Below are 12,712 nucleotides of genomic sequence, written 5' to 3'. Positions count from 1 at the left end.
CGTTGTTCTGTGTAAACATCGTCCAAATCAGGAAAAAGTAATGATACTTCACAACGTTAAGAAAAGTTATTAAAGATACTTTGGTAGAAATGCAGGTGTTTTTGAATGAGCACGTCAACGGTTACATGACTGTACTCGTAGTTAAGGGAAATGTTCGCAGTTTCGTCCTTGTGCCCCAAATGTGCCCGCCCAACAGCTGAATGGTCAGCGGGTTGGAACGCCACGCACGGGGACCCGGGTTCGATTCCCGGCTGGAGTGAGAGATTTTCTCCCCTCAGGGACTGGGTGTTTTGTTGTCCTCATCATCATTTCACCCCATTGTCGACGCGCAAGTCGCCCAATGTGGCGTCGCACTCAATAAGACTTGCACTTGGCGGCCGAACTTCCCGCCTGGGAACTCCCGGCCACTGACGCCATACGCTCATTTCCATTTTTTACCCCAAATGTGGGCCTGTACCCGTAGTCACAATCCTTTGAAATGCGCCTAGATCGTTTCTAAATGCTCGATAAGCATTGACAAGTCCCTGCTCCAATTCTTCAACGGTGTTAACTGGAGTGGCGCATACAACACTTTTAAGGTGGCCCCAAACACAGAAATCCATGGGGTTCGGATCAAGTGACCTTGGAAGCCGCGGTACAAATCCTCCTCATCCGGTCAATCTTTGGCCATATAGGCGCCTTAGATGTTTCTTACCATGGCAGCAAAATGTGCCGGTGCTCCATCACACATGTACCATATTCTTTGACGTTGCTCCAAGGGAACCTCCTCGAGCAATCCTGCAAGATGATGACACAGAAACCGCAGGCAACTCCGTTCATTTACTTTATTTGCTAACATATACGGTCCAATAAGACGCTCACCTAATACCCCTAGCCACACATTCAATGAGCAACGTCGCAAATGCGGAGACTAATGCAGAGCATATGGATTGGAGCCTAAATGACTCCAAACGTGAGAATTGTGATAATTAAAGACCCCCTAACCTAGACACTGAACTTCTTGGAGACTGTACGGATACACTGCACTGCGGTGTATTATTCTCCAAACACTGCTGTGGCTCATTCCAGGAATGAGTGTAGCAAGTCTAATCGTCGAGATTCCTGGAGAGTGTTCGACTGTTTCCAGCACCACATTTACAAGTACAGTTGTAATTCGTGCACGCCTATCGGCTCTCGCAGCATGTGCAAAGCTCCCAGTTTCTCGGAGTCGTTGATGCAACCTTGCAAACGTCCAACTCTCGGGGTGCCTTCTAGCAGGGACTGCTTCTTGGTACAAGCGTGCAGCGTCCCGTGCATTGATGTGGCTCTTACCACGCATGAAATGCATACCGGCGTACTCCTTATTGTTATAATGTTCCACGTTAGCACCAATACTCGTGCAGCACAACTAACACTCCGCAAACAACTGACATGAGTGGCATTCTGACTGTGTACTGTACGGTCATATTCATTCAGTTTTCGGCTCCACATTTCGAAATCATAAACGGTGACCACATCACGGACCGACGGACCGGCACGGAGTGTTTACACAGAATGCCAGTATTGGCTGGTAACCATAAAGTTGCAATTATCTCGTAAACGGTTCGTTTGTAAGTCTACATTTACTGAACGTTTTTGTTTGTTTCTAGTATCGTGTGCTTTCTACTGTATACGCTTAAGTCATTAATTATTATAAACCCTGTATAACACTCCTAGTGGATACATTTTCCCACAAGAATTTATTAGGCAGCTCTATATTTAAATGCTTAATTCGATGGCTTGATTAAGGTAATTAAGAAGCTATTATTGATAAAGAAAGTGTGCAGTTATGGTTCAAATGGCTCTAAGCGCTATGGGACTAAACATCTGAGGTCATCAGTCCCCTAGACTTAGAACTACTTAAACCTAACTAACCTAAGGACATCACACACATCCATGCCCGAGGCAGGATTCGAATCTGCGACCGTAGCAGCAGCGGGGTTCCGGACTGAAGCGCCTAGAACCGCTCGACCTGTGCAGTTATGCTTCTCACGAAGATGGCACAAGTAAAATAATGTATTATGAGGCCAGAAGTAAGGCTTCTAAATGAACTGTGTAACTGCAGTCCAGCCTTGACTTCAGTATGACTGGACACTACAAGACAGGCCTATTAGGCGTGTCGTATTCTTTGTTACAGTCAGTGTACATTTTAGTCAGGCGAAAGTTGTAAATCCTACCGTAATAAATCGTTTGGACTGTCAGTGTTATTTTTATCACGTAGAGAAAATCAGTTTCCTTCACTCAGAGCCTGGCGTTAACATTAATCTGGAGGCTGTCGTGTTCGAAAGCTTAGGGACGGTGCACGGCTATAATAGCGTAACGGCACTTCGCACTGCAGCGGTCGCTATCATGTTTTGTTTATGTCTATCTCTCACATCGCAGCTTCATATTCTGAACTGTTAGTTATATTGGCTCCATATGCAGGTTACCACTTACTGTAAGAGCGCTTATCTTCATGTTAATACTGGTAGGCTTAGGCGAGATGCCTTGAACAGTACTTTGAACGGTTTCTAGAAATTAGCAGTATATGCTCGCGTAACATACTTTATTCTTGTGTAAAGTAAATAATTTGGCTCCGTTGTAGGAGATACTTGTTTTAATTGGCTTGTTGTCTCATTAACTGTCTTATTTTCTATAAATTCCAAATCAACGAGTTAGTTGTATAATAGAACAAAAATCAATCCATAGTGTATGTTAAAATCAGGGACAGTTTTGATATAAAAATGTGTACGAATCATTGTACTTTGATCCAGAATCGCGGCTGATAATCTTCAAATGAGGTAAAAGCCTAGATAAAATTTATATAGACAGTGTAGCATTAACAGATATAAAAAGAAAAACCAGAACTAGAAATACATCGTCATAGACATCCAAATACGACTTGTTATGCAGAAGAAATGCCGTTTTTGTGACCTTGGCAAAGTCTGCGCATGGGCGAAAGCGAGTTCACGTTAATTCTACCCGACTATTTTCCCTAGTGTTTGAATACTCATACGGCAGAAAACTGAACGAAGATTAAGTGTAGAACAGACTCTCAGTTAACAAAACATTAACGCATAGCGCACAGGAAACAGAAAATTTCACCTTAATTCCCACATAAACATAGTACAACGGTATGGAAACAGCTCTTGGCCTTAGTTGTTAAAGGTAACAGTTTTCCCCACTTTTTTGACGAAATATCTCTCTCCAAACATTAAAACATAATCTATCACTGAACGCTTCTACTCCAGAGCTCTTACATGACGATAAAAGTTAATTCTAGTATAGAAGATAGACTGGCCTGCTACGCCAAAAAATATCGAGACAAACACCTCCACAAAGAAACTTCTTATCAGGACATCATCTTAACACTGACTGGCGATATGACGGAGAGCAACTAACTTGGTTCATAGGGAACAGTTCATTGGATTTCCTTATTTTATCAAACTTAGCTTTTTTGTAGATCACCGCATTTGCTACATGAAACCGCTGTGCATTCATACGCCTATTTCGGGAAGCAGTGTCTGTAATTCAAAGACAGTGATTCAACGGCCAGTAACGTTTAGGACTGGTGTTAACACTTTTGAGACGAGGCCGAGTCTCACTCAGGCACTGGCCCATAGCCATATACGTTATATCTCTTTAAGTGTGTGTTGTACAGTGCTATAATTTTGCAGGTACATACAGTCGTATGTGTGATACGGTCTGTAAAATGTGTTGCGAATAGAGTATAAAGAAGTTATGAATTAAAAGTCAGCCTGTGACACTGAGACCCGTGTCGAAAGTGATAACATATTCCAACGGCCCCTGCTCGACAGGAAGAAAAAAGAGAAAGTTGGAGTGATGAAATATTCACATGCAAAATGCACATATATAAAGCGATGTTGAAGAAGAATAAAAGTGTTGCATATAGACGGTAAGCAATATGGAAAACAGGTTTTGGTGAACATTAGCAATCCGCGAGTTACTGGCTGGTATACGACGAGAGGTCGCTGGTACCCCGTGCGCCCGCACAGGATGCTGCAATTTGCGTCCAGCCATCTCGCTACTGTGTTGTCAGCACTGGCACCCGAGAAAATACACCTCTGTCACTAGGCATAAAGTCACGAGATTTTGAAGTGAGAGTGAGAATATTGGAATGATAATTTCGATGAGAGGAACGTCAAGGTTTTCCTCTGGGGCGTATAAGGCGTCTTTAGAATATGTAATTGTTATTAGGATTGACTGTACCTTCCTTATCCACAGTTCTGTCACTGTAAATTTCCATTCAAGAGAGCTCCTGAATGTTGACAGAAGTGCGTACCAAATGGTTCAAATGGCTCTGAGCACTATGGGACTCAACTGCTGTGGTCATAAGTCCCCTAGAACTTAGAACTACTTAAACCTAACTAACCTAAGGACAGCACACAACACCCAGCCATCACGAGGCAGAGAAAATCCCTGACCCCGCCGGGAATCGAACCCGGGAACCCGGGCGTGGGAAGCGAGAACGCTACCACACGACCACGAGATGCGGGCGTGCGTACCAGAATGTAAGTTACACTGTCCTGCTGCGCTGAAATTTATCGAGACAGAGGCTTCTGAAACGGATGTTCTTGCCAGGACATCACGGTAAGTCTTGTGACGCTCCTGCCGGCATTGTTCTCGACTACGGAATTTACACAGACTGTAGCTGTAATTGCATTTGAGTCCAAAATAACGAGTTTATTGCAATGGATTCATAACTATTCAAGGGCCGGATGCGAAACATAGATTTTAACATTTTTAAAATTTTCTTATATTTTATTTTTTTAGCGATGATTTCGACAACTAGTGATTAAGTCAGTCCACCAGTTACCTACCTTTTAATATTTATGTATGGCATATGGTACTGGTTATTTTTAAATGAATTTCAGCATATGATCTTAGCCATGCTTCCATTTATTCACATTTTCTTGAACACGCGACTTCTGGAACTGTATTACTGCTTACTAGCAAATCTTTCTGTTCCGCTTGCTTAGCCACACTATTACGCAGGCTTGCTAACATACAAATGCGCTACAAAAACCTCGGCTAAAACTTGGCACCAAAGTCACATTACAATATGAACAAGAAGAAAAAGGAGTACATTCATGTTCATTTTTTGCTGACTCTGCATTGCATTATTTGTAATACTACATGTATGTATTGTGTGTGTGTATGGATGCAGTGCAAAGCTTGTGTGTTGTATGATAGTGATGATGATGACGATGATGAGAGAAAGAAGGTGAAATCTGGTGACGTCACACAGCCTGCTCCTCGCGAACAGCATCAAGAGCGCCGCCAAGCTTAACGACCCCATCAGACGGACGGATCACCATCAACAGTGCCACATGCGCTCACTTCATGAGACACTGCGGGGAGCTTTGGTACTTAGCCAGCACACTGGCGCGAAGTCTGGTAATCAGAAACTTTACACCACCACCTCTCGTCCATTTGCTGGCCAAACGTTGCCAGTGAAAATTTTTTCCACCACTAGTATTCGAACTGGTTTACTCCCCGGGGCGACCGTCACCGTACAAGCAAGCATTAGCGACCTCAGCAGCGAAGGTGGGTTGTTCATTCATGTTGAACATTTTTCCAATTTTCACAAATGGTTCAATACTCGTAAAATAATAATAATTATTATAATAATTACAAACGTATTTTAATAGTTACACATTGTTGTTGTTGTTGTCTTCAGTCCTGAGACTGGTTTGATGCAGCTCTCCATGCTACTCTATCCTGTGCAAGCTTCTTCATCTCCCAGTACTTACTGCAACCTACATCCTTCTGAATCTGCTTAGTGTATTCGTCTCTTGGTGTCCCTCTACGATTTTTACCCTCCACGCTGCCCTCCGATGCTAAATTTGTGATCCCTTGATGCCTCAGAACATGTCCTACAAACCGGTCCTTCTTCTTGTCAAGTTGTGCCACAGATTCCTCTTCTCCCCAATCCTATTCAATACCTCCTCATTAGTTATGTGATCTACCCATCTAATTTTCAGCATTCTTCTGTAGCACCACATTTCGAAAGCTTCTATTCTTTTCTTGTCCAAACTACTTATCGTCCATGTTTCACTTCCATACATGGCTACACTCCATACAAATACTTTCAGAAACGACTTCCTCACACTTAAATCTATACCCGATGTTAACAAATTTCTCTTCTTCAGAAACGCTTTCCTTGCCATTGCCAGTCTACATTTTATATCCTCTCTACTTCGACCATCATCAGTTTTTTTGCTCCCCAAATAGCAAAACTCCTTTACTACTTTAAGTGTCTCATTTCCTAATCTAATTCCCTCAGCATCACCCGACTTAATTTGACTACATTCCATTATCCTCGTTTTGCTTTTGTTGATGTTCATAGTTACACATATAGACGTTAAATAATTATATTGATACGTATGTAAACATAAGCCGGCGGCTGTGGCCGAGCGGTTCTAGGCGCTTCAGTCCGGAACCGCGCTGCTGCCACGGTCGCAGTTTCGAATCCTGCCTCGGGCATGGATGTGTGTCATGTCCTTAGGTTAGTTAGGTTTAGGTAGTTCTAAGTTCTAGGGGACAGATGACCTCAGATGTTAAGTCCCATAGTGCTTAGAGCCATTTGAACCATTTGTAGACATAATTAAAATAACACGATTGTTACACATCTAGACGTTAAATAATTATATGTGAAATATTAATGTATTGTGATAAATACAAGAATAGTATTCCTTGTTGTTTATTAATCAGTGAGTGTAGCACTGACCAGTTTCGTTACAGAAGGCGTCCAAAGGCAGTAATCTAGTGGATTTCCCTATTTTATTTTATCCGAACTGGCCTTTTCCTGCACCGTCACACTGGCGAACACAGCTGCTATGCATAGCACACTTCTATCTCGTGTGATCTCATTTACAATTCAGAGACGATAAGTCACGGATTACTAGCCTGCAGTCATACAGTCGTACTAGCCTGTGTCACTGAATTAACAAGGTAGATCATACACTGAGGTGACAAGTCATGGGATACTGATATGCACATCTACAGATGGCGATAGTATCGCTTACGCAAAGTATTGAAGAGTAGTCCAATGGCGGAGCTGTCATTTGTACTCAGGTGGTTCACATGAGAACAATCCAGACGTGACTAAGGCTGCACCATGGGAATTAACAGACTGTGAACGCGGAATGGTAGTTGGAGCTAGACGTATGGGACATTCCATTTCCGAAATCGTTAAGGAATTCAGTATTCCGAGACCCACAGTGTCAAGAGTGTGCCGTGAATACCAAATTTTTTTATATATTTTATTTATTTATTTATTTATTTATTGTTCCGTGGTACCAAATTAAGGAGAAGTCTCCATGGTCATGGAACGAGTCAATACATGAAATTATAACACGATAGTAGAAACAGATAATAAAAAAACATATTCAGGTGACAAGTCGTAAGTTTAAATGAAGAAAATCAACAATGTAACACTGGAATTTGCTTAATTTTTTAGCTCTTCCAGGAGCTCCTCGACAGAATAGAAGAAGTGAGCCATGAGGAAACTCTTTAGTTTAGACTTAGAAGAGTTTGGGCTACTGCTAAGATTTTTGAGTTCTTCTGGTAGCTTATTGAAAATGGATGCAGCAGAATACTGCACTCCTTTCTGCACAAGAGTCAAGAAAGCGCATTCTACATGCAGATTTGATTTCTGCCTAGTATTAACTGAGTGAAAGCTGCTAACTCTTGGGAATAAGCTAATATTGTTAACAACAAACGACATTAAAGAAAATATATACTGTGAGGGCAATGTCAGAATTCCCAGATTTTTGAATAGGGGTCGACAAGAGGTTCTCGAACTTACACCACATATAGCTCGAACAGCCCGTTTTTGAGCCAAAAATACCCTTTTTGAATCAGAAGAATTACCCCAAAAAAATAATACCATACGACATAAGCGTATGAAAATATGCGAAGTAGACTACTTTTCGTGTTGAAGTGTCACTTATTTCAGATACTGTTCTAATGGTAAGTAAAGCAGCATTTAGCTTCTGAACAAGATTCTGAACATGGGCTTTCCACAACAGCTTACTATCTATCCGAACGCCTAGGAATTTGAACTGTTCCGTCTCGCTTATAATATGCCCATTCTGTCTGATCAAAATATCGGTTCTTGTTGAATTGTGAGTTAGAAACTGTAAAAACTGAGTCTTACTGTGATTTAGCATCAAATTATTTTCCACAAGCCACGAACTTATTTCATGAACTATATTATTTGTTACTGTTTCAATATTACACACAAGATCCTTCACTATCAAGCTGGTGTCATCAGCAAACAGAAATATTTTTGAATCACCTGTAATACTAGAAGGCATATCATTTATATAAATAAGAAACAGCAGTGGCCCCAGCACCGATCCTTGGGGAGTGCCCCATTTAACAGTGCCCCATTGGGACTGAACATCACTACCACTCTCAATATTGCGGAGAATTACCCTCTGCTTTCTGTTCTTAAAGAAAGAGGCGAACCAATTGTAAGCTACTCCCCTTACTCCATAATGGTCCAACTTCTGCAGTAATATTTTGTGGTCAACACAGTCAAAAGCCTTCGTTAAATCAAAGAAAACACCTAGCGTTCGCAACCTTTTATTTAATCAGTCCTAAACCTCACAGAGAAAAGAGAATATAGCATTTTCAGTTGTTAAGCCATTTCTAAAACCAAACTGGACATTTGACAGCAAATTATGTGAGTTTAAATGCTCCAGTAACCTTGTATATACAACCTTCTCGATAACTTAAGTAAACACCGATGGCATAGAAATAGGTCTAAAATTGTCAACATTATCAATGTCTCCCTTTTTATAAAGTGGCTTCACTACCGAGTACTTTAATCGGTCAGGAAACCGACCACTCCTAAAGGAAAAGTTACAGATATGGCTGAGAACTGGGCTAACATACATGGAACAATACTTCAGTATTCTACTAGATACCCCATTATATCCATGACGGCATTACCTCTCACCACGGACAATGCAGTGGCCGACGGCCTTCACTTAACAACCAAGACCAGTGGTGTTTGCGTAGAGTTCTCAGTGCTAACAGAAATAACCGCAGAAATCATTGTTGGACGTACGACGAACGTATTCATTAGGACAGTATGGGGAAACTAGGCGTCAATGGCCTTTGGCAGTAGACGACCGATGCGATTCCTTCTCTAGCAGCACAACATCGCCTGTAGCGCCCCTCCTAGGCTCGTGACCATATCGGGTGGACCGTATATTACGGGCAAACAGTAGTCTGGTCATATGAGACCCGATTTCAGTTGCTAAGAGCTGATGGCAGGGCTCGTGGCGCAGAACCCACGAAGCCGTGGACCCAAGTTGTCAACAAGGCTCTCCCGACGGAGGTTCGAGTCCTCCCTCGGGCATGGGTCTATGTGTAAGTTAAAATGATTCAAATGGCTCTGAGCACTATGGAACTTAACATCTGATGTCATCAGTCCCCTAGACTTGGAACTACTTAAACCTAACTAACCTAAGGACATCACACACATCCATGTCCGAGGCAGGATTCGAACCTGCGACCGTAGCAGCCGCGTGGTTCCGGATTGAAGCACCTAGAACCGCTCGACCACAGTGGCCGGCAAGCGTAAGTTACTTCAAGTTAGTTTAAGTAGTGTGTAAGTCTAGGGACCGATGACCTCAGCAGTTTGGTCCCTTAGGAATTCACACAGATTTGATCGTTTGAACTACCCTGAGAAATTCCGTCTCAGCTGACGTAATTTTCATTCTGTCTTTCCTTGAGACTACCAACGTCCCACTTCCACATAATACTACCGGCACCACCGTTGTTTTACAAAGCTTCAATTTCGTTTCCTTTCCGGTTTTATATTTCAGAGTTCTAGGAATTGTTCCACAGGTATGTTTAAATGAACAAAGTTTTGTTTATATGACGTGATCTATTCTTGGGGATATTTCACATCCAAGATAGCTAATGGTTGACACCTCCTCCAGTATTTTGCCACTTATCTCAGTTTTGGATCTTATCGTGTTTTTCTGAGGAACGCCATTATTTTTTATTTATTTGGACATATTATCAGTTCAAATTCGTTTGCTATATTTCATAAAATTTATTGCCCCTTTGTAAATTATCTTTTGTCCATTGCACAGTAACAATGTCTGCATATAAAGTACTACCTAACTCATACAGCGGTGCGAGCACTGTAGTACACTTGAAAATTTAATTCCCTCTTCCACACTATGTGATCAAAAGTATCTGGACACCCCAAAATACATACTTTTCTCATATTACGTGCATTGTGCTCCCACCCACTGCCAGATACTCCATATCATCGACCTCAGTAGTTATTACACATAGTGAGAGAGCAGAATGGGGCGCTCCGCGGAACTCACGGACTTCGAACGTGATTGGGTGTCACATGGGTCATACGTCTGTACGCGAGATTTCCACACTCCTAAACATCCCTAGGTTCGCTGTTGCGTATGTGATAGTGAAGTGGAACGTGCAGAAACACGTACAGCACAAAAGCGTACAGGGCGACCTCGTCTGTTGATTGACAGAGACCGCCGACAGTTGAAGAAGGTTGTAATGTGTAATAGGCAGACATCTATCCATACCATCACACAGGAACTCCAAACTGCATCAGGATCCACTGCAAGTACTATGAAAGTTAGGCGGGAGGTGAAAAAACTTGGATTTCATGGTCGAGAGGCTGCTCATAAGCCATACAACACGCCGGTAAATGCCAAACGACGTCTTGCTTGGTGTAAAGAGAGTAAACATTGGACGACTGAACAGTGGAAAAAGTTGTGTGGAGTGACAAATCACGGTTCACAATGTGGCGATCCGATGGCAGGGTGTGGATATGCTGGGTGCCCGGTGTACGTCATCTGCCAGCGTGTGTAGTACCAACAGCTAAATTCGGAGGCGGTGGTGTAATGGTGTGATCGTGTTTTCCATGGAGGGGGCTTGCACCCCTTGTTGTTTTGCGTGGCACTATCACAGCACAGGCCTACATTGATGTTTTAAGCACCTTTTTGTTTCCCACTGTTGAAGAACAATTCGGGGATGGCGGTTGCATCTTTCAACACGATAGAGTACCTGTTCATAATGCACGGCCTGTGGCGAAGTGGTTACACGGCAATAACATCCCTGTAATGAACTGGTCTGCACAGAGTCCTGACCTGAATCTATAGAACAAGTTTGGGATGTTTTGGAACGCTGACTTCGTGCCAACACTGGACTCGCATTCGGGAGGACGACGGTTCAATCCCGCGTCCGGCCATCCTGATTTAGGTTTTCCGTGATTTCCCTAAATCGCTCCAGGCAAATGCCGGCATGGTTCCTTTCAAAGGGCACGGCCGACTTCTTTCCCCGTCCTTCCCTAATCCGATAAGACCGATGACCTCGCTGTCTGGTCTCCTTCCCCAAAACCAACCAACCAACTTCGTGTCAGGCCTCACCAACGACGTCGATACCTCTCCTCAGTGCAGCACTCCGTGAAGAATGGGCTGCCATTCTCCAAGAAACCTTCCAGCCCCTGATTGAACGTATACCTGCGAGAGTGGAAGCTGTCATCAAAGCTATGGGTGGGCCAACACCATATTGAATTCCAGCATTACCGATGGAGTGGGCCACGAACTTGTCAGTCATTTTCTGTCAGGTGTCCGGATACTTTTGATCACATAGTGTATGACCTCATCCATACAGATATCGAAAGGTGCATCATGTAAGACAAGATTACCATGTAGGTATAAAACCAAAGACATTATTTTAAGAAGCATAAACGAAATGATTCACAAATTAAGTCCACAGATGTGGTAATATGCAAGATAAGTGGAACACAAAGAATTGCTCTCTTATTGGGAATTGATACAGAATAACAGTATTTTAGAATTTGTGACAAAGATGCAAAATCTTTAAGCAATATGAAAAGTTTGGGCCACAATAGCTGCAGAGTGCTAATTAGTTCAATTCTAAAGTTGGCTGGACGGATGTCCTCATACAAATTGAGTAAGCACGGGCTGATACCAACGTTGGCGAGGTTGAGGCGCCCGACGATGATTGGTGGCTCGTGGCAGCGGTAGAGGCACGATGTCCAGGTTGGTATCACTGCTGGAAACGATTTGTTTGCTCAGACTTTGAGTTGATCCTCAGTTGCCTCAGCGAACTGAAGTGGCAGGATAGCGGGCGGGCTGCGTCCTAAAAAAAATAGACGCCCAATGAAAGGATATTTGCTTGGTCCTCCGTGGGCACGTGATTCACGGATGCAAAGTAGTGCCCATGATTACACTGCTTTTAATGGTGGTACTTGCACCACTAGCGGCGGGACTGGTGCCTCTCGTGGTGCATCTAGCGGCGCACGTGCTTCTCTCAACAACAAAGCGCTGAGTTTATGTTGTCAAGAAAGTTGACGTTCGATCTTCACCAAGACGGCGTCGCCAGTGTGCTAGTGCTTCAGCAAACTGCCGGACACGCCTGTATTGCTAATAGCCGTCATTGCAGGTGACAGGAAATAGCAGGAAAGAGAGAGAGAGCAACCTAACTCCTTTATTTATGTTTACTTGAGTTGTTAGTTGCTTCCTCGTATCAATAAACACAACAGTGTTTTGATATAGACTTCTTATTGCTCTTAACAGATTATGAGGCAGATATTTTCTGATCTAAGATGCCCAAAGAATATTTCTATTCGGGCTGATAAATGTCTCTTGGAAATCAATGAAGGCGA

Source organism: Schistocerca serialis, chromosome 1 (genome assembly GCF_023864345.2).
Source record: "Schistocerca serialis cubense isolate TAMUIC-IGC-003099 chromosome 1, iqSchSeri2.2, whole genome shotgun sequence".
Taxonomy (NCBI): Eukaryota; Metazoa; Arthropoda; class Insecta; order Orthoptera; family Acrididae; genus Schistocerca; species Schistocerca serialis.
This window is presented reverse-complemented; position numbering follows the sequence as displayed.